Below are 27,446 nucleotides of genomic sequence, written 5' to 3'. Positions count from 1 at the left end.
GGAAAGCACAAAATGAACACAAGGAGAAGTGGCGGGCTGAAGAGAGTAAGTGGCGGGCTGAAAATGATAGGTGGCGGCAGCGTGATGAGTGGAGGCAGGATTCAATGCTGAGGCTGTGAGGAATACAGTTTATTAAATTAGGTTTAGTAAAGGACTCTTTCAGTGAATTTTTAAGTGATCTTATTGAATTTCTGATCCCTTACACAAAGATTATTTAAATTTTCATAACGACTTTGTGTTTCACTATTGTCCTTAATTTTTTTATTTGTAAAGCATGATTACTTTCACATTAAACTGGGCTACTGTAGCTCTTCAAACGCTGGAAACCAGATGTGAGCAGTAGGGAATTACAAAGCCTCTCAGACTTCACTTGAAAACAAAATAGGAAAAGTATAAATATTCATGTTGCCTTAAAACTTGTGCAAAATTAAAGATTTTTTAAACAATACCCAAATAATAAGATATATTGAAAAAATAAATTTAGGTTTGGTATCATCCCCAATAAACTCTTGTAACATCCAACTTTTCTTCTGAAAACTTTCTCAAAATCCATTTGCAGGGTTCATACATTTTATTGGAGAAATTTAGCATCAGTGTTGGCATCCACTTGTCAACAAGGATCTTGTAGAAAAATTGGAAGGGGGCACCTATTATCTTTTTACTAATACATGATAGATTCCCAGGGCCCATTCAGTGGTAGCAGAGTTTAGTAAATATAGTTTTCATGATGATGTGGTCTGTGTGACAGACCATTTCAGCATTTACAGGGGATCCTGTGTGATGTTGGATTGGCTCTGGGGTTTCTTCCTCAGTTTTTTGAATGAATTACTGCATGAATTTTATTGTCAGAATTATTTATATTTCACAAATTTTAGTGATGTTTCATACAATAAAACTAGTCTCCCATTTCTTCTGGATTGCAAGAATTTTCTTAAAATTGTGCTTTACAGAATCCAGTTTTTATCTAACAAGATGATATTGTTTGAAGGAAAGTTCCTGGGTTATTGTTTCTTCTGTGGAAAGAAACCAGACTTTTTAATTCTAAAGCTTTGTCATCATCATCCATGTTAAACTGAATCATTTAAGGCTAACAATTAATTGGTTCTACTCTAGTATCCTGACAAATTAAGTGAGTCTATTTGCACAAGTGGTTATAAATTGCTGTATGATTCACAGGGGTCAATTAAGATTATACTAGGCCTATCTCCACCAAAGTTTTGGACACTTTCTCATCGCTCTCTTCCCCCCCCCCCCCCCCCCCAAATAAATAAAAAAGTTGGCTTCCCTAGACAGCAGTGTGAACTATTTATGCTGACCAAGGCTACGTCTGCACTGCAATCAATAGATGTTATTTGCAGCTTGGGTAGGCATATATATTCTAGTTTTAATCTAGTTTGCATGGTTAAAAATAGCAATGCAGATGTGGTGGCACAGGCTTCAGTAGAAGCCTGCCCAGTTCCTCTGGGTACATACATAGGTAGCCCATGCTATGGCCTATACCACTACATCTTCACTGCTATTTTTAGTGTGCTAACTAGATTACAAGTAGTGCAGGTAAACCTACCCAAACTGCAAATCAGCCTAAGTCCGATCTATATGACTTCCAGCTGTTACCTTACCCCTCTTCCTCGCTTTTTCATGAATCACATAACATGTCATGACCAAACAATGGATGGGGGTACCATGAACATAGAATTCGTCTTCTTTTCCTAGTTGGTGGCCTGTTTCTATCAGAAAAGGAGTATTTGTGGCACCTTAGAGACTAACCAATTTATTTGAGCATAAGCTTTCGTGAGCTACAGCTCACTTCATCGGATGCATAGCTGTACAGTATGCCAGCTGTTGCCCAATATCTGTACCGGTTCCCTCTTTCATCATTAAGTCTAGAACGTAAAGCTCCTGCCTTAATCCTCCCTGGACTGACTCAGCACATCTGAATTCTTGGGGTCAAATAACTTCACATCAAATGGTAATTTAATGAGCAGGACATGAAAAAAAAGCAACATGTTTGGCTTCAAAGCTGTGTTGAGATCTGAAAGTAATCCATGACAGGCCATATGTCTGAAAGTCTTGATGAATTAACCCATATGAAAGCTTACTGTAGTTTATACAGAGTAATAGTAAATCATGCGTATAACAAAAATCACCCAGCACAAAATTCCAAAAGGGGAAAAGAATATTTGGAAATGGCTTAACCAGCTCATCTGATGATGGATCAAAACTTACAGTGCATACTGAGATGTTTTTACAAAATGGCTCCAGTTCATGTTTCTTTATTGAATTCTACCAGGTATTTCTTTTTTTAATTGTGTACTGACAACATGGGAATTTCATTTTGCAGATGTTTTGTAACAAGCATTTCTGCTTTAGTTAAAAAAGAAAAATCAATGAACAGCAGAAAAGTAACCTCTAGCTTCAGAATAGAAGCTGATGCTTACCAGTGCTTGTTACGGGGGAGAGAGCACAAAAGAGACAAAAGCCAGTTGAAAGGGAGATAGAGAAGACAGAAATGATGGGAGTGGGAGCTAAAAGGATATGACATGAGAGCAAAGAATGAAGCAGCTCTTTAGTTTTTGCATGAGTATTGAGCTCTGAGGAGGAACAGTCATCAGAGCTGTGCAACTGGAGGAATGCCTCCAAAACAGCAGCAACCAACTTCCTGCACCCAGGGCCGTCCCTAGCAATTCTGGGGCCCTTCGCAGACCCCCACCCCCATGGACTTGGGGGTAAGGGGAAACCACCCCCCAGCACTCACCGGCGGCATGGCTGGGGCTAGGTTGCTGCACTTCCCAGGGCCGGTGAGAGCAGGCCCAGATCCCCTGCACTCCTCAGGGGAGTGGGGGCGGGGCTGGGGCAAAGCAGGGGCGGGAAGAGCCGGAGCAGGGGCTGGTGCAGCAGAGGGCACCAGGAAATTTGGTGCCCTACAGAGCTGCATACTTTGTTTTTAGGGGTGCAGGCAGGGCCGTTCTTACCCATATGCAAAGTCCCAACCCTAACAAGCACAGCATACTTAATGAAATGTAGAGAACACCATATTTACTGTTGATTAAGCTGAAGTGCGTGGGACACATAACAGAGTGTTGGATGGTAGAATGTGTATGAATTAGCAATAGCCTTCTTGGGTACACAATGGAATAAAGAAAATCAGTTGACACAGAGGAGCATTTCTTTCTAATATGTTGATAAAGAAACAATTCAAAGAGTTGTCTTACAGCTGAGAAACAATTCTGGGAACTGCAAATTTTTACACAACCATTATTTAAGCGGGGGGGGGACAATGAATGGGTGTGGATAAAGTTGCCTATTTGGACATAATCAAAGTAAAGAACAATGATCAAAATATATTGTAGATAATCATATAAAATATCAGTTTAGGTTTTTTAAACTAACATTTAATGAATACAAAACAAAACAAATAGCAACAAAAATACTCAATAGAGCATTAAACATGGTAATTGTCATGTTAAAAGCACAAGCTACAAACAGAACTGTGAAGTTAATAGCACCACTTCAATCAGTTTTATCATTAGGAGTCAAATAGCTGAGAAATATTTTAAACTGATCCTAGCTTACCTTTTCTTGGGAATTTTTCTATTATAAAATACAACCATAGTTCTCTGAGTTACCCTGGCAATACAACTAATGGACCTAATGCTAAATAGGCATCCACACTCATGTAAGGCTTAAATGGAGTGGAAATGTACATCACTGCCACACAGAGTGACTCAGGAACCCTGCCCCTCCTCCAGGACTGTGGAGTAAGTTTTCATGATGCCTTTTCATTTGGAGAAAAAGCATGAATATTTGGAGAGCATTACTAGTGGATCACACACTGAATCCACAAGGTTTAAACCACATGCTAGAAGGGAGCAGTAAACCATATTCACAATTCCATCTCTCAGCATACAGTAGCAGACACTGTGTGCATGATGGTCCTGAGTCACATGTTGGAACCAAAGATTCAGCCCTGCCATGCTTCAGAATATTTTCCTTGAAGCACTGTCCTTTAACTTGGGCTATCTATTTAACAATTTTTAGCTTTACTGTGTGAATAGTCATTACACATTGTTCCATGGTTCACCTTGGTAGAAAATAACTTCACCTATATTTGGATCTTCATTTCTGTTGGTGAGTTAGATTGGCATTCCTACTTTATAGAAAAAATAATAATTCTTTGTAACTTCAAAATGCAAACATTCCTGAGAATGTGTCAGATGTTTTAACGTATGGTACACAAACTAATTAAATCACATATGTCTAAGAATTTGCTGTTCCTGGAATAATTTTGACAGTATGGAACACAATTTGCATTTGTTTATGCCTGCTGTTGCTTACTGCCTATGGAAATATAATGTCTTAGCATTGTAAGGCTATATTATGGTAGATTTTCAGATTATATTCTGTGTGATATTTCTTTTGATCTCTCTTTCAGTGCAATTGAAATATACTTTCTGGAGAGGATATTACAGATCAGCTTCACTTTGTAAGGAACTCCCTCTTCTCATTTACTGCCTTTAACTGTAAAACAACATATAGAGGAGAAGCTTGTGAAAATCTGTTTTACTTGTACCAGGCCTAGAGTAGAATTGCTTTCTTACAATGCATATTCATATGTACAATTATTATTTATTACAGTAGTGCCTAGAGGTTCCAGTCATGATGGAAGATTTATCATTATGCTAGAGCACAGAGTAAAAAACAGTCCTTGCTCTAAAGAACTTGCAATCCAAACAAAGAAAACAAAGAAAAAAGTAGTAACCAACAGCTCAAAAATACATAGAATGTTGATCACATTTCCCCAAACCAGCCTTTCCTGTATTCTATGTATATGCCACAACCAACCCATAGTGGCCACCTCTCACCAGGCCCACCCCACAAAAATTGCTAAAACTCAATCTGAGCAAATAAAACAAAGACAGTCAGAAAATCAGACTGGCGAAAAGTGTCTCAGAGCCTGCTTCTGGTTTCCATCTTCTCTGCTCCATGTGGAAGGACCTGGGGGTAGCTCCTGGCAAGGTCTTCTGGGAGAGAGTGCCAACATGGCCCATTCCTCCCCCTGCAGTCACTGGCAAGCAGCTCCAGGCTACTTGTCAGCTCCCTGTGTTGGGGAAGATGGAGAGAAGAGAAGGGGCTCCTGGTGTCGTCTCATGAAGCAATATTCAGAGTTTTTCCATTTGAAAGCCAACCCCCCGCCCCAAAAACAAACAAACATCCCCTTTGTTTAGGACAGACCCATTTGCCAACTTCTGCTTTGGCAGAGCTGTGGGGTTAGAAATATGTGTTAATAGTATCATACAGGGGAATTTTATAGCTTCACATACAATGTTACACATTTTATCAGGACAAGACTGATTAGCAAATTATGCGTTTTCAGAATGATACTTTACATGGCATACCTTGAACAACAGTATTGTGGTGGAATACACCACTGTATTCACAAACTACACAAATCCTCTATATTATTCAAGTCGTGGGTTTTGCTCACTTTGTTTCAAAGCTGCACCAAGACTCTGATGCAGTCAGTCATATAGCCGTGAGGCTGCACACTAATACACTGGCTTCTTAGAGGCCATCATTCTGCTGTTTCAAACACCGGAGATGGGTGAAGCTGGAGAAACTGCAAGCAGGGTGGTCTATCTTCATATTCCTTTACTGAGCGTTCATGCTTACATGAACGCTCAGTTAAGGAATATGAAGATAGACCACTTCTGGTCAGGGGTTACAGCACAGGAAGATGGCGAGGTAGTATACAGGAATGGGTGCCCAGTGGGCTTACAGGAAGGGATGTAAAGATCATATCTTGATTTTTGTGGCTGCACATTTATATTGCATTAACCTTGAGAACACATTAAAAAAAGCTGCCTCATGCTCTGCCCTATAGCTCAGAGCATGGTGGCTGCTGCGCTATGTAGCACTGATAGAGGCATGTGGATGTGTGAATGCCTACTATGTTAAAGGGGTGGTGGGAGAGGGAGAAGATAAAGGTTGAGCATGATGTTAGCATGCAGAGAAGACAAGGCCTCTATCTCTTGCTCTAATTCTCCTTCTGAAGGGTAAAGGGTTTCCTGGTCTGTTTCCTAACTCTCGATAGATGAGGAAGGTCTCCTTTCTCTCTCTTCCTTCCTTTGCTTCCTGTAGATGAGGAGAGGAAGGGAAATCTCCCCTCTGCTTCTCTATGACCTTGATGGGGAGGAGTCTCTCCCCCCCTACTTTTGGTGATTGAAGGAGTCTCCTCCTTCTGGATTTCTGATAGGAAGGTGTCAAACTGAGAAGGGGATGGTCATGCCTAATGGTTAGAGCATTGGTGATTGGGCCTAGAGATCAGGCTGGGACTCTAGCTAAGTGTCAGAGCAGAAATGAAGAACAGAATTGGAACAAGGAACAGTCTGTCTGAACCACCAAGTGGCAGGAATTACTCCCAGCAAAGTAGTGATGTTGAGCAGATTGAAGTGGCTGCTGTCAATGGGAGCCAATATTCCTGGCCTTGGGGGTCACCTAGTTAGACCTTCACTTGTAGACTGTCAATCAACCAGGGCTCAGCCATAGAATCCTCAGGTAATCAGGCTCAGAGATGACTAAAGTCAAAGATTTTTGTCAATTCACAGAAGCCTGCAACTTGTTTGACTTTTACTAAAAATAGCCAAGGGGTGGGGGAGGAAGAGAGACTAACAGTGGGAGCTCCACAAGGGGCTGACCACTGGCTGCTGCTCCAGCCCTGCTGCTGCTCCTGTGGCAGGGGCTGACTCAGCCCAGACACTGTTCCAGCCCCAGGCCGCTGCTCTGCCAGCCACAGCAGCAAACCCGGCCCTAGCCACTGCTCCCATGGCTGACTGCTGCTCTAGTCCTGACGCTGCTCCTGGGCAGGAGCTAGCAGCTTCTCCAGCCCTGCCACTGCGGCGGGCTGAAGCCAAAGAAATAATGGAGGTCTGATAAAAATCAGAGAATCTATTACTTCAGTGACAGAATCGTATCCTTACAGAGGACTCATTACTGGATGATACATTCCCCACTCCCCATGAGGAGCTGGGACAGCAAATGTCAGGATATTGGGAGTGCCCCCCGTACACAAACGGAAAAGAGATAGAAGGACCTACTTTGCCTCCTTACAATGAGTGACTATGGTGCCACCTTTCTCCTCTTATTCACTCAACCTTGCAGTAACAGTGACATGCAAGTTGAAGAGCTTACAGTCTTGCAAAGCAAGTATCTTACAACTGGAGCATGTGTGATAGAGTATATCAGCTCTGTACTGAAACCAGGAAAATCATCTGGTAATCACAATAAAACAATTGACAAAAGAGGTAGTGTTGGGTATATTTACATACCATTTATAATGGCCTTATTACAATGCTTTATATGAACATAAAATGGCTTGCACAACAAGACTGATCATCTGTATTAGTTTTACATTAATGTATTCCTTTTAGTTTATAATTTAACTTTGACTCAATTTTGCACTTGTGAAAAATGATGGCTTAAGAGCCCAGCACCCTGAAGCCTGACATCCAAGATGGGGTAGCACAGGCAGCAGCATGGCAACATTCCCCCTACGAGCTGGAGCCACTCTGTCTCAGTCTTGCTCTGACAGGCCCATTCAGTCCTGAGGCAACAAGGACACCAATTGGTGGTAGAGATTTGTGACTTAGACATTTGGAAGTAGCTGAGGCTATTAACTCATTTCATGTAAGGTACTAAACAGTCATCTGCTGTTCCAGAAATGCAGCCACTACCAGTTTAAACTGGAATTTGAACTGGTAGATTAAGGTGAAAAGATCCATATCTGATTACTAATATCTTGAGCCAAATCGTACGACTCTGTTAACTATTGTATATATATGTGTCTTTCTGTTAATAAACTGAATACTAATTAATCCCCTAAATTAAAGTATTAATTACAAAAAGTCTGCATCATAACTAACACCCAAAGTTCAATAATTAGTGTGAAAAGCGGAAATGTCATCTGCCCTTCAAAATGGCTTTGTAATTAGCTGAAAAATCTGGGCCTGCAATCCAATCCAATAGGTGCTGATCAGTGCTGCTCCTGTTTGTCCTTGACTCTATGCTCATTAACAGAGCTGAAATCCAAACAGGCTATATATGATATAAATTTGGAGGGTCTTATATAGCTACCTCTCATCCTATGACTATTGTCCACCTCCAGGCATTCAACACTATTCTCCATCATGACTGACGTGTGACAACCCCTTCAGAATACAAGCTTCATCTTCACCTGTCTTCTAGGCTCCCTGGCTGCTGATGACACCATGCATGAAATCTAAGAGTATGGAGCTGAAGTACAACTTTCCAGACAGTGAGCAGATGTACTGTTAGAGACTTCAGTATCTGCCATGGCCCTCTCCTGGCAGGTGGGATATTCAGAAATAGATGGCTGTCAGCTAGGTTGGATGTGTGCAATTACAAGGTCCTTTGAGGCTCCAGAGGTCTAAGGCGTATGGTGATCAACATAATTATGGCCAATTTCTTTAGAGTGGAGAAAACCCTCTGCTACTATAAAGTTTGGACCAAAATTCAAAAGTTGTATCTGCTAATTTCAAAGTCTTGAAGATCAGCAAAATTGTAAGCAAGGAAAGAATTTTGATAATTTGAGAAGATTCTGTCCTTATGTATCAATGAATCATTTAGAAGAATAACACCCCATTTAGTTTTCTACAATCCTCACATTTCATGACAAAATATTAATGAAGTTGCTTTTAAAAAAATGGTTGCAAATATTTAATATTTCTCATCTGAAAGAAATTACTTGTGGTTGAGAAACATTACATTTTATTACTTTTTTCAAGGTCTATCTATAAATATTATCAATTTACTTTCAGCACCACTTTTTTAAAAAGAGGAAGCCTGACCCTAGAGTGAAAATACAATTTTATGTTTATACTTGTATGCTGTATTAGCAAGATATTGAGCATAAATGGGTGTATTTATTTGCATGTGCAATCAGTGTAACTGCAGGTGCAAATGAAGAAATGCAATTGCATGTGTATTTTGGCTTCACCTACCTCCTGAAAATATGACTCAAAGCATGAGAGCCCTTACACATCAGTTGATTAACTCCTGGTGGTTTTAAATGGAGCTTCTTGTTATGTCACCTAAGGTCATAAGTGTTCTTAGTTATATCAGCCGTGAACTAAAAAAATTGAAACCTCTGTTCTTTGTATCTTAAAAAAAAAAAAAAGCATAGATTTCTATTTTTAGAAGCCAGGAACACTCCATCATCATTTTTTGCTAAAACCAGAATTGCATAGTGGTAATCTTTAATACAATATGACCTAATGTTTCTTCCAGAAAGAAAGGAGCTTTAGCAACAAGTTCACACTGCATGGAATACTTAATTTTCATGACATTTGCTAAGTTTTTTTAAAAAAATAAAAGTTTAGAACACAAGACAGGCATGTGGACTATTTGTAATAGAATTCAAAGTTCATCCTACAGAGCAGAGGAAGCCTTTCTGCAGACTATTTTAGATAGAGTTTGTTGTTCTAAGAAATACCAATATAGCCTCATTCCAAGTTTATGTTTGTACTTTTAGCAGGGCCAGAAAGTTCTCAGCAAAGTCCTGTTCACAGGGAAAATAATCTTTCCATGTTTCCTAAAATAATTTTCACTTTCTCTTTATGTATTTTATTTCTGTCTTTGTGAATGCTGCCATTATGCCAACTGACACGTAAGGCCTGAGTCACCACTCTTTTACATCAATGTTATCTTTAACTTCAATAAGGTATACTGGCGTACAGTTGGTGTGAGAGAGTGGAGAATCAGGCCCCGACTTTGCAAAGTGTTTTAATTGGCAAAGGAAGCAGATTTGTCTATTAACTGTTTTAACCAAAGGGTGTTATTATCTGGATTTTGGGTGTGTCTAGATAGTTTGTCACAATTGAACATGCAAGACAGAACTTTATTACTAAATTCTAATCTGTGGGGTTATGACAATCCATTAAACGCCATAACTCTTTTTCCTTCCCCTCCATCCTACCTCTGCAGAACTGAGCTAATTTCTCTGCAGGCCAAAGCACTTGGGACCCACTTCTCCTGCCACTGTGAAGGAAACACTGATTATTATTTCAAACTGACATAATAGCTGAACCTAGCAATATATTTCTAGAACCACATTATTCCATTCAAAGACTGGAGAGCTTCCAGAATAAGTTGAAGGAAGTAGAATATCGCACCAGAGGACAGCATAGTTCTGATCACACAGAATGTGTCTGTGTATAATTTAAAACTCATTTGTCTAGCTACCAGAACTTTAGAGAACCTAGATAAATCTCAGTGGAGTTATATTATCTAACTTGAAAATAGCTGGAATTTCACAGAGGTCAAATGGAAAGAATTTCAATAGAAGAAATTCACAAAATCTTCTGGTACAAGTAATTGGAGCAGATCCTTTCAGTCACAGCACAGAATTTGAAAGAGTACCTGCAGACCTTGGCCCCAGCCCAAGTGTAGAAGAGATACCTAAATGATTGTTCTGAAGCTACTGCACTTTTAAGAGATGAGAATTTTGTACCATGCCAGGAAAAAACAGGCAGAGATACCCTCGAAAGACTTTTTTTTTTTTTAAATTTACCCACACATCATTGTAGAATACAATGGACAATTAATAGACTTCAAAAGTGGGTTTGCTGCTTCTGAAGATAAAGCGATGGTCATAATACTGTTCACCCGATACATATACTAATTCCTCATTGTGATTTAAAAAGTTTCAACGTAGGAGGCTGAATTTTTCTCTTGTTCTTTCCCTTATCCGATCAACTGGGGTCAGGTCATTGTACAAGCATCCACCATCTTCATCTGTCTGAGGTGGCAGTAAGGTCCACTTGCTTTCCATGTTCTTTGATACAATCCAACCATCGCTTCCTCAGTGTCTTTTTCCTTCCATCTTCTCCTGGCATACTGTCAGCACCACGTCCCCTTCATTAATCCTCTGCATGTGTCAGAGCCAGCACAGTCATGCTTCCTGGATTTTCTCAGCTACACTACAGACTTGGACTTCCATCCTAATATTTTCATTTCTAAATCTGTCTCTTTGTGTAACTCCTCTTATGGCAAGGCAACATCTCAGACACCTGTAGGCATTGAACCTGCAGTCTCTATTGCCCATGCTCCTGCACCATACAGCATTGCAGGGCGCACCAAGATTCTATATCGCTGAGCTTTTAGTCTCAGTGGCATACACTTGTCATATACAATCCCTGAGTTGTTATTCTACACTCTTCCAGCATTCCCCAAGCTGGACTGTACCTCATATTCAAGTCTGTAGTCTTCTGTAACCCAGACACCAACGTACTTGAACTGATCAGTCTGGGTTAGTCTCACTCCATTAATCTCTGATGCACATGACCTCAGTCTTAGTCATGCTTATTTTCATCCTATGCCAGGTCACTGGTAATACCTCTGGTTTACTAGTTCCTCTAGGCCTTTTTTTGAGGATGCCCTTATTGCTATATCTGCAGATAGCAGCTTCTCAACATTTCCCATTGGGATCTTCCTGCTGACATAGTCCATCAATATGATAAACAGCAGTGGACTTATGTATTGGGACCAAGATAGATTTGCACTAGTCCTAGGGAAATTCTCTTGTCTTGCCATATGGCTTTAAGCACTCTGCTCATCCATTTTCGGCCTCTCTCACCCAGGACTTTCACCGGGTCCACTGTCATTTCATCAGGTCCTGCTGCCTTACTGTTAATTTTCTGGATTGCATTTCTCACCTCCTTCTCTGTTGTTATGTCAGACTCAGGCACAGCACTAGGATCATATGTTTGCAATTCTGCCCTAGCAGGATTTGCCTCATTTAAGATTCTCTCAAAGTATTGTTTCCACTTCTCCTTCCTTTGTTCAGGTGTTACGAGCAGTCTCCCATGATCATCATTTACAATACCATCCTTCTCTGAGTGTCATTTTTGCAATGCTTTAGATCTTTTTGCCAGCTTGTTTACAAGTTCAGTATATAAGTCATCTAAGGCACTTTTTGGCCATTTTCACTTCCCTCTTGGAAGTTCACTTTGCTTCTTTGTATTAGTTTTGATGTTTTCATTTACTCTCATTGGATTCATTTTTCTCTTTATGCACCATTTTCTTCTTTCAGATTCCTACTTGCACTTTATTGGTCCACTACCTCTCCTCTCTTTCCCTTGGTTTTCCCCATCTGCATCATCTACAAACCTCTTCTACCACCATGATCCATATTTGCCAGAGGATCTTGTGAAGGCCAAGACTATAACAGGATTCAAAAAAGAACTAGATACATTCATGGATGATAGGTCCATCAATGGCTATTAGCCAGGATGGGCAGGGATGCAAAACCATGTTCTGAAGCATCCCTAGCCTCTGTTTGCCAGAAGCTCGGAATGGGCAACAGGGGATGGATCACTTGATGATTACCTGTTTGTTCATTCCCTCTGAAGTACTTGGTATTGGCCACTTTCAGAAGATAGGATACTGGGCTAGACAGACCGTTGGTCTGACCCAGTATGGCCGTTCTTATGTTCTTTTAAGGTGGTGCCACTCCTCTTCAGTGGATGTCAAAGCAGTTTCCAGACACTTATCCTGCACTGCTTCCACAAACTTCTCAGCCGCACTTCCCATTAATTTCCCATACTTTCAGGGGCATGCACAAGGGGAGCAAACAGGGACAACCCCCTTCCCAATGATCAGCAGGGCACAGAACTACTCCAGCCCCAGGGCCTCAATTGTGTGGCACAGAACATGCCCCTCCAAAAGCAAGGAAATTAAAATTCCTGTCCACACCCCTACATACTTTAATCTTGTTTCTTTTGAGCTTAGTTCCCTCCTTTCCCAACACTACCACAATCTCTTGATAGTCCATAACTATGCTCCTCTGAGATTTCCTCACCGACATCACATCAATCTGGTTTTTGTTTTCACCAGTGATGTAGGCAATGAAATTACTCACCCTCTTCTGGAACCATATATCAGCTGTTATCCACTGTTTGACAACACACGTCTAGTAGTGCTTTCCCTTCCTCATTCATGCAGCCTAGACTGCATTTTCCCCAAAACATTTCATAATCTCTTCTATTTTTGCATGTGAGTAGATTCAGATTACCCATATCACCAACAGCTGATCAGGGTTGCTGTGTCCAGTAGTGCCTGCAAGTCTTGGTGGAGACTCTCCATCACATCCTGGCTGAGGTGCATACACTGATATCACAAACATGATGTACCTTTTAACTAGGGCTCAGTATAGCCATCAGTTTGTCACTTACCCTTAGCTTCAAACACCATCTTCCTCAGCTCTCCTCTCCCTGCCACCCAGACTCCAGTATGCCCCTTTTTGTCACCTGCATAGGAGAGTTTACAATCTAAGCTCAACTCCTTCATTATGTTCCCCATCCATCATCCTTCCTGTAGACACAGAACATTGATACCTCTCCTGAACATCGCACGAACTACTTCTATACCTTTACCAATGAAACTGGATACATTCAGTTTTGCTACTTTTATAATATCGGGCTTTTTTGGCTGTGCAGGTCACTCCCTTAAGTCTGATTCTTTGCTCTGACTACCTCTCCCCTGACCCTCTATAGGGCAGTTCAGACACTGGCCACCGGCCACCAGAAATCCTATTCGGCTGGTGCTGCCAGGCTTAGGGTGGGCAAACTGCTGGCATAGGGCTGAAATCCCCTCCCGTTGTTAGTGGTAGTCCCTAGCAGAGAACCATACAGGCCAGTCTCACCCCTCCTCATAATGAGTGTCAACTACAGCCCTTCGGTAACTTGCCACAAGAAGAAGAAATCTGCTTGCACTGACAGTCACTTTGTGCCAATAAGAACTCTAGTGTATCACTGACATCCCCTATATCCACCACATTGCGAGAGTCTTTCTCCAGTTAGACTAAATACATGCCCACTCTTCTCCACCTTGTTAGGATTGACTTGGTGAACCATCAACAGGAAGTGCTGATGCCACCATTATCCAACACCAGGCTGCTTTTAACCCAAGGACCGGGAGTTGAGATCAGACTTTTCCTTCTCCTAGATAGAACCCTTTAGCCCAGGAGGACAGCCTATCTGTCCTGAACTAATGCTTATTTTAAAAGCACCTGATACTCACCTTTCACACTCCTAATTTCAGTGAAAACATCTGTGGCACCTGAAGGCAAGTGAAGAGGAGTTTTGCTGTCAGAGGCTATCATAGATGCCAGCCCTTTATAGATGGTGGGGGCTCATCCTCAATCCCAGAAGGATAAACAACCCTTTTGGGAAGCTGAATTCTTTTGAAACTTCATAAACTGAAACTATTCTGCAATGATAGCATGAACGTCTCACGCTTCTAGAAATATTTTTAAAGTGACTTTGTAAAGGGTATCTGTGACGGGGTGGAGTTACCCTTTCCTTCCTTGCAGAGGAAGCCACACCCCTGAGGCTCTCCTGGGCATTCTCCAACTTGAGAAAAGGTATAAAAGCCTGCAGAGCTGCTCTGTCTGGGTTGACTGCTGGATGGGAAGAAGGCACACTGCCAGCTCCTGAGGAGTGACAGCCTCTGCTCCAGGATCCAGAAGCCAGCCAAGCCAGGATGCGCGCCGATGTCCAGATGGAGCATGTCACAGCAGGGGAACAGAGCGAAGGACCCTTCGACACAGAGGACCCAGAGGTTATGGTAGGAAGTGTCCCAGGGGAACTTTAGAGGAAAATGCTGTTAGAGCCACACAGAGGCTTGGTGTATTTTGGGTGGATCCCCACCGAGCTGGTGGCAAGGGGAACTTGCCACTACCAAGGCCCTGGGTCAGGACCCAGTGCAGAGGGTGGGCCCGGGTCCCCCTATCCCTCCCCAGCCACCTACTCTCCCCTTCCAGGTCGGGGGGGGGGGGGGGGGGGTGGCCCAGCACGGAAATCAAATGGACGCCAGCCGCTAGGCCTAACTACCCTGCCTGAGAGGGGTGATTATATGGATGTCGGGCCACATTGCCTGGGTGCTGGGGTGACTTCCTTGGACTCAGGCCATGGACTCCAGTAGCTAGGCTGCACTACCCCGCTTGCGATGGGGATTATATGGATTCTGGCCATTGGGCCACACTGTCCTGACACCTGAGGCGAGCCACATGGACTCCAGCCACTAGGTTGCACTACCCCGCCTGCGAGGTGGGGGGTTATATGGACTCTGGCCACTGGACCACATCGCTCTGACACTGGGAGCGATTTATATGGACTCCGGCTGTTAGGGCACAATAAGGGATGATTGTGTGGAGAGAGGCCATTAGGCTTCATCAGGCCACCCACTGAGAGGCGAGCACATGAACTTGGAGTGGCAAGGTTCCCCAAGGGGCAGTAAGGTGCCAGGTCTGTCACTGTACTAAAGATTATTCATAGTAATACTAGGGCCCAAGTAGTGCCTCCCTTCCCTTCCTCCCCACATGTGGCCTTTGGAAAAAATGGCAGAGAAGAGCCAGCCTCAGACTCCAGCCAGTAGTAATAGAAGCACCCAAAGCAGGGACTTCTAGACACTCAGGAAACATTGTACAGTTTTGACAGGACTTTGAGCCCTGTGCTGATCAGCTGTTTGCTCCTACCCTTTCACTTCTCCCTAACACTCTCTTCACCTCGGTTTTGCGCCACACTTGCCCCTCTTACTCTCTTCTCCCTTGTCCGTTTCACACCTTTCCTCCCCTCTTTCAATTTAGTTGATGCTCCTCTTATCTAAACCCACTCTTCTGCACCCCCCCAAAAAGAATTATGAAGCTAACATGCCATTTGCTGCCATCGCATTGTTCACTCTGCTTGTGTGGTATTCCCCTTCCCCATGTGGTATCTGTCTTGCCTACTGAGACTGTAAATTCTTCAGTGCAGGGACCATCTGCTACTGTGTTTGTACAATGCTTAGCACAATAGGGCCCCATTTTTGGTTGGCCTTTAGGCACTGCCAAAATAAATAATAATGTGGAGACTAGAAAACATTAAATATAAAATTAAAAGTGTACTTTAGAATAGCTGATTGTTACAATTTTTGCTGTACTAGGTGTAGCAGAAGAAGGTTCTTTAAGTGAATGTTAAGAGATTGGAAAAAAATGAGACCTGAATGACTGAGAAGATTATTAATAAGTGGATTTTGGTGCTTTTTAGCACTAGATTGTGACCTAAGATGGATTCAGATTAGCAAAAATCACAGCCACCTGAAGTCTCTCCAGTGCCCATTTTACATGAGTTTGTGGTCTTAAGCCAAGTCCACAAAGAAAAAAAACAAACCTAAAATACAACAAATGTCTTAGCACATTTGGAAGTCTCAACAGAGAGACCAAGGTTTGAATGGTTATGAAATCTGAACAATATTCTCCCCAATAAGTGATGCCTTCAGCCTGATCTATACTATGAAGTTTTACCAGCAAAGCAGGCCTTTTGTCAGCAGAACCTTGAATGCATCCACTCTCGATTTTAAATCCTGCTGCCAAAATCTTCAACTTTAGCTGGCAAAGTTAAACCAGTTCCTCAAACTTAAACCAGTTCCTTGAGTGACATAAGCACTCAACTGGCAACTTTTAAACTGGCACAATGCCTGTATGGATGCAGAAGTACCCATGCTAATACAATAGGTCATCCAGCAACAAGCTTACAATACAACTGTCTCCACAGCAGTGACCACTCAGGCCTTTTTGTTTGTTTAAGTCTCTGCTGCCCAGGGTCACAGTGACTGGAGGCACCCCCTCTCCAACAGAAAAATTGAAGTCCTCAGCCTACTTTGGAAATGCCTCCTTTTCTGCTAACCCACCTTTGCACTTTGCACCATCTGTTCAGGCACTTTACCCTCATGGTATTACTTGCTCTAGAAAATAGGTCCTAGATTTCCTCAAGCTGTGTGGGGAGGAATATGTGCAGGCACAACTGTGGAATTCCTTCAAGAAGAATAAAGATGTACACTTGGAAATGGCATAGAGGCCCAGGGGTACAGCAGGGACAAGGGTCAGTGCCAGGCATAGAGGAAAGGAACTGTAGAAGGCTTACTAAAAGATATGCCCCTATGATGAGCTGCTCAGTACCATACTGAACCAGAACCCCACCACCTTCTCGCCAACAACAGTGGACATCTTGTGACCTGCATTGAAGGGCACCCTGGAACTGGTGATGAAGGGAGATACCACTGAAGACATTGACATAGATGATGCCAGAACCAAGAGCCAGGTGCTCTTTGAGACCCAGCTGGATGCATTGGAAGGGGACTCCAGTGTAATTTAATAGGGCTGGCCCATTAATACAGACTATTTTGTTTATTTTCTCCGCAGTCTCTGAAGCATCATCACCGTTCTTTTCTTCCCTCCCACTTCTCTCCATGGTGGCCATTCACATGTGGGGAGAAAGGAATTCTGTTTTGAACTAGCTGAATTATTTTAAGAGCATGAAATGAAATTAGCAGGCAATAGGCCAAGATAGGAATACAAAAATAGGAACACAAATTTTGCAGCAAAGACAAAACATACAAAGTATTGTTTTTAAACTACAGTGAATCTAGTAAGTGAGCACTCTAAATACATAGTCTTACAGAATATGATTTCTTTGAACCAATAAAATGCAAAATAGTAACAAAATAGAAGCACTTGCAATGCTTTTTAAAGCACTATGCAATGCAAAAGCCTCTCTTAGCTACCGTGAAACTGATGAGTGAACTTCTTCAGTACATAATTTTACAGAACATGCTTTCTTCAAACCATCCAAACAGATAAAATGCAACATCATTGGAACAAACAGAACTAATAAAATGCAATACGGCGGTAAATAAAAGGATCTAGAATGTTTTTTAGTCTACACTTGCATGCACTGAATTCAGGAAAGAGGGAGAAACAGTGATTAAACTCCTGACATATGTTAAGCCAGGACTCCCCACTGCTTGTGAAGGCCATTGATCTTAATACACACAGCTTTGGAGCGTGCTGGTAAAATTTCACAGAACTTTTCTAGAAAGTAGTATTTAATCTTTGCCTGGCGTTTCTAATCAGAATTGTCTTGTTTCTCCTGCCATAATAAGGACACTTTCCCATGCCATTCTGTAAGGACTTGAGGGATCATCATTTTGAAGAGGCTGTCAGTAAACAGCCTCCGCGGACCACTAATCCTTTCAAGCAGCTTCCTTCTCTGGCCCTTGGAGACCCACCTCATTATATCCTCAAGGACCATGATTATCTGTAATGAGTAACTTTTTGGCATAGAATAGTAATGACTACTAAACTTAAGCCCCCATGCCCACCCAGCCCTCACAGCTGCAAGGGTTAAAAAAACTCCCCCGTACTCCCCATGCTGCATGCTCTTAAAGGCTTGTGAAGCAATGGGGATTGTGAGACATAGTCGTTTTATACACCTGAGATGGGAAAATGTAGACAGTTATAGTCTGCTGTCTGGCACCCCCCTCCTCAAACACAAACACACACACCCCTAACAATGGCTTTCTATTTGTTTATCAGTAACTTCAGCTGGGGTACCCTTTAGGAGTATCCCTTCTACATGTACTGATCAACTGAGCCTGAGGAGGAGAGAGAGAAACAGAAAAGAGAAGACATAGTTTTCAAATTGATCCAGACTACCCAGCCCAGAGTCAGATTAAAAAATGGTGGGACCATATACTTGAGGGGAGAGAGGAAGACAGAAAGATTGAGAGGTGCCCCAAGACATCCTGCAGCACTTGAAGTGAGGTGTTAGAGCATATTATTGATCAAAGCACCCAAAGGACAGCATCCCAACAGCCACTACATAGCTTGGAGAAAATTTTCTTCTGGCTGTGGTGGTCAGAGCAGGAGAAAGGACCTAGTGCTCAGAGTAGGAGTCCTTAGCCAGGGGCCAGAGCCAAGGGTCACAGCTGGAATGAAGAACCAGGAGTCAGAGCCCAGGATCAGAACTAGAGTCAGAGGTCAGAACCAAGGGTCAAAGTCAGTCAGGAATCGGAGCTGAGGGTCAGAATCAGGTTACCTAGAATAAGGAAAAGCAGGAGCAGGACTGGAATGGACCAAGATGGTACAAGGCTAGGAACAAAGAATTATCCCAATCATGGGCAAATGCTTCAAGCAGTCAGCAGCTTCTCATTTTAAGAGCAGGTCTGCGAATCCTCTGGCCAAACTGCCCAGTTGGCTAAATCAGGTGACTGAAATGGGGCCCAGCTGCATTCATTAGACTGCCTGGGTTAACCTAGCAGGTAAGCAGGCTAGCTGTGGGTCCTTACTCCTGATAGGGCCATAAAGTCCTTTCTTCTGTAGGGTCTCCAGTCTTTCCTGCAGCAGTATCCCTGGCATTCAGCCCCAGTGAACAATAATGAGAACTACTGTGAACACACCTACTGCCTGATGTGATGTAGCTGCATACACCTGGCTCTTTCTTTTTCTATATATTTATAGATTGTAAATGATGTTTAATAAAATTCTATTTTATGAAAACAATTTTATTTTATTTACAATGCAGAGATGAAAATCCCCCAAAGCAATGACCCTTCCTCCCCATTAAAAACACAATTGATAAACCAGTTACTGTATTTGCATAAGCCCAAAGTAACATGCTGGCTCCTGCTTACTGTCAAACTGTGCTCTTAAAGCTTCTCTAAACCACACAGCACTTGTAGTGGTACAAGTCACCAACCTTGTCTCAGGCTGCTCCAAATCAGCAGACAGCCTGGAAACCTCACCCCTCTACCCTGGCAGTAGTGTTTCCCCTCTAGCTTCACCAATGTTATGCAGTACACAACATGCAACAATAATGTCAAGAGTATTTTCCAGCCTTGTCATGAGACACCTCCACCTGCCCTATAGTCTTCCAAAGGCACATTCTACAACCATCTTTCACCAGTCCAGGTGATGTTTAAATCTGTCCTTCTGTCCAGGCACCTGTATGGTTTGTGGCTTCATGAGCTAGGGAAACAAAATGCAGTGTCCCTGACTATCACAATTGGCATGGCAACCTCATTAATGTCAATAAGACAGTCTGGGTAAAGTGTCCTTGCTTTCAGCTTTGCAGAAAGTCCTGTATTCCTGAGATGTGAGCATCATGAACATTCTCTATTCAGACAACATTAATATCAGTAAATCATCCTTAATGCTTGCATTGCCGTGGGGATGTACCGTTTCTGCTTATATACTCAGAGGCAAGGCAGTGGGGAGGGGCATGCAGATTTAAGATATGAGTCCCATCTATTGCCGCACCACAGATCAGGAAGCCCATTGCATCACATCCATCTATCACTCCCTCAATATTGGCCAGCATGAAACCCTGTGCAACAAAATATGTTTAATCACCTTGCACACATGGATGACAACTGGCCCCAAACTGATTGCCCATTGACCATTAGCAATCTGGGGTTGCAAGCTTCCAGACAGCAACTGCCACCCATTTCTCCACTGTCAGAGCAGTTGGTCTCTGTGCACTGTAGAACTAGGGTGAGCTCAGCACACAAACTTAGGATGTGGCCATCTGTATCTGAAAATTCTGCAACCACTGCTGATTGTCCCAGGTTTGCATCACAATCCAATCCCACAATTCTGTTCTCATAGTACGGGCCCCAAACCACTACTCCACTGTGTGCAGTTGGTTAGTGAATACTTGACAGCATTCCAGCTTCCTTTTCTGCTTTACACTCAGGCTCAGTATCCTTGCTATGTGTCTAAACACTTTGGTTCCACAGACACAAAATAATCTCTTGCTCTGTCCTTAAAATGGACAAGACAGCTCCACTGATCAGTAAAGCATCCATGTTTCTGATGGCAAGAAAGAAAAATGGCATAACAGAGAGTAGAGTATGGGATGGAACGAGGGATTTATGGAAATTTTACCTCAAACTTCCATAATTCCCTAGGAGGGGTGATGCTGTCCCCAATACCTAGCAACAGGATCACAAAACACTGCAAACATTCTCTACAAGGTAGTGTGCCAGACAATGGCATGGGGGACACTGGGATGTCTTCCCAAAATGCCCTATGTCTTTTGCGCATATAACCTGTTTCTGTGAGGACATGCTGCACCAGCAAAGGCAGCCAAATGTGATTGCACTCTGTCAAATGAAGCATGTTGGTTGCAGCATGCTGGCAGAACTTCTGTCAATAAAACTTTCTAGTGTAGACATGGCCTTCATCAGGGTTGAAATACATTGGCAAGGCAGTGTAGGGAAGTTACACAGCTAGTAAACCTGTTCTGCTGAGAGAGGACTTCATTCTCCAGGACACCCAATCTGTCACCCTTCACCAGCATTAAAATCAGTTGCCAACAATTATGAGAAACATAAAATGATAAAGGGGGAAATATTAACTTCTTGATAAATTTCCTTGTTTTTTCACTTTTGGTTTGTAAGGCTGATTCTGTGAAAATGCCAGTGAATCTTACTGTCTCGTGAATCCTAGCTATTCATTGGCTTGCATTGCATAGATGTCATTCTATTAAAAGCCAACCAAATCACACAGTTACTTCATGCCTAAAGCAAACTTTTAAAGAGATGGTCATTTGCATACATATTCTTCTGCTGGACTGGAATGTCAAACTGACAAAAATGTCATTTAAGGAAAGTCTAGTGTTAAAAGGAGAAGGAATATACTGGCATTTAGGGTGTGGACCTGGGGTCATGGAAGGAACGTTAACAAAAGGAATGTCTGCTACATTTGCATTCATAGTCTAATCATAATCCAGTGTGTCAACCTGGCAGGGGAGATACCATAATCACAAAGGTGGTTTTCTCAGAGCGAGGCTCATCCATTGCACTGCAGGTGTGCTGACCCCTGCGATTTCCCCAAATGTGGGAAACTTGACTGCATAAATTTGTGGTAGTGGGGGACTGTGTTCGCACTTTCTCCTTGCAAAAAAACCCTATCTTCTTAAATGCAATGGAGTGGTTAAGTTTTGAGACGAAACTTTTGAATGCAATTCTGCAAACTGAACAATGAGTTTCAAAAGGTCAACAGAAGCAGTAATGGCTTGTAATTTGTATGTAATCCAGATACATTACTTTATTACACGATAAATAATGTATTAACATACTGCATAGATCTGTGTTAGCTTTGTGTGTTTTCTATTTCTTGCCTAATGACTTGCATTTATCTTGCTCATCTGTTTTGTTTTCTTTCTTTCTTCCACCATCAAGAACAGTACACCAAGAAAGTAGATATTAAAGAAAGGCCCATTCAGTACTTCCTAGAAAAACTGAGTTTACACAAACAGAGGCCTAAACAGGAAAGGTCAAGCCTTCCACTAAAATTTTGCAGAACTAAATTAAAAGCAGAAAAAACAGCTGCTCTGCAGTCTTTCATTCCTATCAGCTCTTCTCTGCTCAATAAGAAAATGACAATGAAAAAATAAAGAATTTAGCAATGCTCAAACACTGGCCCCATACTCTATGTTAGCTGAAGTTATATTCAGGACAATCATAGATGCAATACTCCATATAATAGTAAGAAAGGAAAAAAGAGAAGAGGTGAAAAATTGGAGGAGATTGGAGCAGAGGGAAGGATTGTGTGTGAGAGAGTGGGGAAGGTGGAAAAGAGATTTATAGGTTACGTGAAAAAGAAAAAATATCAAGTAGGAAACCATTTTTGCTTTTTTATAACATTGTGATGGGGTCTACAGGCATCAAGTTGAGGAGTAGAGCAATAGTGGGCTATAGAGTCCTGAACCCCTCAGTAGGAGCAAGGCATGTTCCCAGTGGAGGAACAGTTTAAAAGGGCACTGATCGTCCAGGAGAAGGGGGAAATGAGCTAGCCTGCATATGGCATCAGGAAGCAAGGCTGATGTGGAGAGCTGTGCCAAGAGTGGCAACAGCTTTGAAAAGGCTGTTTTATAGCAAGGGTGTGGTTTTCCCACTCCCCACCCCCACTTCTTTAGGAGTTAACAGCTGGTTAGTGTACAGGACACTAAAAGACTGAGGCCTGGTCTACACTGGGGCGGGGGGAGCGGGGGGAGATCGATCTAAGTTACGCAACTTCAACTACGTGAATAAGGTAGCTGAAGTCGACGTATTTAGATCTACTCACCACGGTGTCTTCAGTGCAGTGAGTCGACTGCTGCCGCTCCCCCGTCGACTCTGCCTGCACCTCTCGTGGCAGTGGAGTACAGGAGTCGACGGGAAAGCGCTCGGGGGGGGGGGGTCGATTTATCGCGTCTAAATTAGACTCGATAAATCGACCCCGGCTGGATCGATTGCTGCCCGCCAAGCCGGCAGGTAGTATAAACATACCCTAGACCAGTCTGCTAAGCCAGTGACCATGCCCCAAACTGAGGAGTTCCAGATTAGTAAAAAGTGACTCAGGGGGAAAACATAATATGGGGTAGCTCAGTAACTGGGCTGGACTCTTTGATAAACCTCTAGGACTCTGGTTTAGGACCTAGTGGAGTGGGTGGGCCTGCATCCCCGAACCTTGCTTCCCCCCACCCCCGCTCGTTTGTAGTGACTGAACTCTGGGGAAGCAATCAGAGTACGAGGGAGTGACTGCGGCTGCATCCAGGGCCCTTCTGGGTTGACTAGACTGGCAGAAACTGTAAGGCCATGAGCTGACCACTAGGTCAGCTGCTCATCAGACATTCCTGCTACAAATATATAAGAAGGCCTGAAAGGTTTATTTCTAAAAAGCAAAAAAGAGAAAGAAAGAGAAAGAGGGATTTTGTGTTTTGTTTGATTATATCACCAATAATGAGCCTCAGTCTTGCCTTCCCTTTTTTGCTGGAGAACTCCATGGGGGACCAAAGAACTGGGACCTTCCTCAGTCATTAATTGAAAGAGCATGACTTTAACAAAATCTTTCCTCCCATCTGTGTATCAGGTGGTTTACTTAAATAGGTATAAACCAAAAAAATAAAAACAAAGTTTTAAACTTTCAGAGGGCAAAAAATGCCTTCCTCTCTGTTACCTCTTCAATAAATGTAATGTCATAATATTTCCAGTCATCGCTAGCCTCTAGTTGTCCAAGAAAAAAAAAAAAGACAAGACCTGAATTTCTAATGGCGTAAAGGTGGGGGGGAAACCCCACATCTCTACTTTCAGGCCTTTTTTATATTTCCTAATAAAAATGGCACAGGTTCTTTTTTTCTTTAAAAATTATATGTATTGCTTTAAAATGTTATAGAGTAAAATACTCAAACGATAATGACATGTATGCGTGCATATATTGTATATTTTCTTTTCACTGGATCTATTGTGGGTGACACACTAATGTTTGTTCTATGTATATAAACATAAAACTACACAGTTACTCTTGGTGGTAATGTTGGCCTTATCATAACCCTTGTCTGACACCTATTGTCTGGTTATAGAAGAATGCCTGCATTGCTCTGAAATGTGAGAGGACATGTATTTAATATACTAAACCTGAAGGCTTGTCCACAGAGGGACACTCAGGAAAGTTGATCTGAATTAACCAGAAGGTGTACATTTAATATGTTAAATTTATGTGCACTTTAACATAAGTTTGAGTTAAACTGCCTGAAACCGTTGTGTAGATACATTCATTCAGAATTAAAGTGGCCCTAGTTTGGTTTAGTTTCTACTAAACCATGTAAACAAGCCAGTGCTGCAGAACTTAGAGAAATCTTTCACTGACATTAACAGATGTTTTACATAGTAAGGTCTGCAGGAAGAGGCTCTTAAGTTTTTGGATAACTGGCAGTCAGCTTTGTGAATCAGATTTCCTTTATCTCCTCCTTTCTTAAGTTTTGATCCAAAGCCCAATCAAGGGAATGAGAATCTTTCTATTGACTTCAATAAGCTTTAGATCAGGCCTCATCCCACTTTCTCCTTCCTCCCCTTCTTTTGCTGTATTCTATCCTTATTATAGGCACAGATCAAGACCAAGTTATGGCCTAATTTTTTTATTTACTTGTATTGACCATGAATTTACCAAGCCTGGAGCCCAAGGATAAAGAAACTTTAGACAGACATCAATAGAGGAGGCAGAAACATAGAGGACTAGTTTTAATATAAAAGCTAATAAAGCTCCTGCCCCACATGAGTATACAATCCACTTTCACAAGATACTTAAAGATCAGCTATTCCCCATATGACAGCGTGCAAAGCTTTTAATTTTGTGATTGAACAACAATAAGGTAAAAGAAAATTAAGTTGGCATTTGTTTCAGTATTTTAAAATGCAGGAAGGGACTCTTGAGGCTACCAATTTTACAGACCAATCTTATCATTCAGTGCAGGCTAAAAATATTAATCAAAACATCAGCATAATGCCAGATATCCTACTTCCCAAGGTGATGTAGGCAGGCTTTACAACATACCACTATCTGTCAGATGTTTCCTATAGTCTCTTATCTAGCCTTGAATGCTCAGACCCAGAAGGCCTGCCAGAAGTTATCTTGATGATGGACATAGAAAAAGCAGTCAACATGATGAAACAGAGCTTTCTGTTTGCAGTGCTGGGAAGATTTGGTTTAGGCAGCCCTTTTGTTAGATGGGTGATCATAAGCCTTGGCAACAGCCTTTTCCAACTGCATAGTGGCACCCAGCACGGCTGCCTTTTGTCACTTTATTGTCTTCTTTGTTTCTATATCCTTTAGCTACAACTCAGTCTGAGACAGAGGCTATAGAAGGGTGGGATCTAACCCTGTTTCTCTTTACATGCCAAGGATATTTTATTTTGTCAGAAATCCTGACTCAACCTTACCAATTTTTAAAGATGCATTATAATTTTTGACATGATAGATAATTTAATTTTACAGCCTAATAATAATTACTAAATGAGATTGAGTCTAGTGCCACTGAAATCTCAAAATGAAAGGTAAATACTCAGTGCACTGTATGCTATGAAGAGAACACCTTGCTTATCAAATATCATGGTGTTAAAATCTGACTGATATTATTCTATTCTCCAATTTAAATTACACAGCAGCAATTGAGGAGGCAGATGAAATGATCTGCCTAGATGGAATCATGTTCCATTGTTCATAATGGGTAAAACTGAAGGTGTTATAATAAATGTTCTACCCAGTTCCTTAATGTTATTTCAACCCCTTTATGTTATCACGTGTAATTGAGAGGCTAACATTTCTGGCAGCATAAACAACAGTTAAAAATACCTAAACTAACTGAACTATGCAGCTGATAATAATTTTTAGATAATTTCCACTTAAGGCTATCTCCTATTTGAGATAGTTTGAAGATTGAGGTGAACCTGCATTTCAGATGGATCACAGATGTAAACATCCCAGTGGTCTAACCACAATCACTTTGAATTGCTTTAAACCAAAGAATGGAAAAGCTTCAACATTTCCAGGAAAATAGGACTATTAAAAAGTTCATAATGTTAAAATGACTGAATTGATTTTTCTCAAAAATTTGGCTTGCTTGAGATGACCTTAACTCTCAGAGTCTCTTATTTGGGAGACATCTGTACAATAAAAATACTTGGCATTTAATAATTAGAGCTAGTGGAAACCATTTCTGTTCCACAGGAAATTCTGGCATTTCCCCCCAAAATTGTTCTGAATCAGAATGAAAAGTCTAAATTTCCCATGAAATGAAACTTCCACAATATTTAGTTTCAAGTCAAAATGTTTTGCTTTGATTTTCACTTTAAATTTTTATTTTTTAATTTTATATGGCTATATTATGTTATTTTATAAAATAATAATAAAGCAATATAATAAAAAGGGAAACATTCCATTCCAATCAGGTTGAAATTGGATGTTTCAACCTTATCAAGATGCTGTTTCAATTTCTTTTTTTCCCTTTCTAAACAAAATTCTAAAAATAGTACTAAGTACTTGTACGGCACCTTTCATATGATTATCTCAAAATACATTTCAAATATTAATAATTTAATTAATCATTACAGTCTCACATTGATTAGGCTGCCAAAGAATGTGTCTAGTTGGTATGGTATACACCAAGTGTCCTACCTCTTTCAGCGGTTTTACAGTAGTGTAATCCATTGATTTATTTAGTGGAGTTACTCATGATTTGCACCAGGGTATTGGAATTATAGGCATGTATTAAGAATTAGTTAAACTGATATGAAATAAACCTGGTTTAAATAGAAATTGGAGCATCCATACAGGGGTTTCTACCAGTTTAACTAAATTGGTTTAAAATAAAACCTTTAGTTAAACTGGTAGAATTTTTTTATGTGATCAAGGCATAAGCAAGAGGAAAATGAGACTTGTTGTTTTTTGTTTTGTTTTTCTTAGGGCTGTCGATCACAGTTAACTTACACAATTATCTCAAAAAATTAATCATGATTTTAAAAAATTGCAATTAATTGCACTGTTAAACACTAGAATAGCAATTGACATTTATTAAATATTTTGGATTTTTCTACATTTTCAAATATATTTCTATTACAACATAGAATACAAAGCGTACAGTGCTCACTTTATTTTTTATACAAATATTTGCACTGTAAAAATGATAAGAAATACAGTAGTATTTTTCAATTCAAAAGTACTGTAGTGCAGTCTCTTTATCGTAAAAGTGTAACTTACAAATGTAGATTTTTTTGTTAGAGCACTGCATTCAAAA

General features: G+C 41.4%; 2 long non-coding RNA genes and 1 other non-coding gene across 3 annotated transcripts; 2 read left to right on the top strand and 1 right to left on the bottom strand.

Annotated features, from left to right (window-relative positions):
- On the top strand, positions 1 to 8,535 carry LOC119566657. The gene is made up of 2 exons (XR_006291256.1): positions 1 to 45; positions 8,162 to 8,535. It is a non-coding gene; the product is annotated as an uncharacterized LOC119566657 (long non-coding RNA).
- Positions 8,536 to 18,259: 9,724 nt separating this feature from the next.
- Positions 18,260 to 19,011, bottom strand: LOC122466065. Its single transcript, XR_006291285.1, has 2 exons — positions 18,930 to 19,011; positions 18,260 to 18,324 (listed from the first exon to the last, which is right to left on the bottom strand). It is a non-coding gene; the product is annotated as an uncharacterized LOC122466065 (long non-coding RNA).
- Positions 19,012 to 21,624: 2,613 nt separating this feature from the next.
- LOC114018379 lies at positions 21,625 to 21,789 on the top strand. The gene has a single exon (XR_003563742.1). It is a non-coding gene; the product is annotated as a U1 spliceosomal RNA (small nuclear RNA).
- Positions 21,790 to 27,446: the final 5,657 nt, after the last annotated feature.

The sequence above is a fragment of the Chelonia mydas genome, chromosome 5 (genome assembly GCF_015237465.2).
Source record: "Chelonia mydas isolate rCheMyd1 chromosome 5, rCheMyd1.pri.v2, whole genome shotgun sequence".
NCBI lineage: Eukaryota > Metazoa > Chordata > Testudines > Cheloniidae > Chelonia > Chelonia mydas.
The sequence above is the reverse complement of the archived record's forward strand: the minus strand, read 5'-3'. Positions and strand labels throughout refer to the sequence as shown.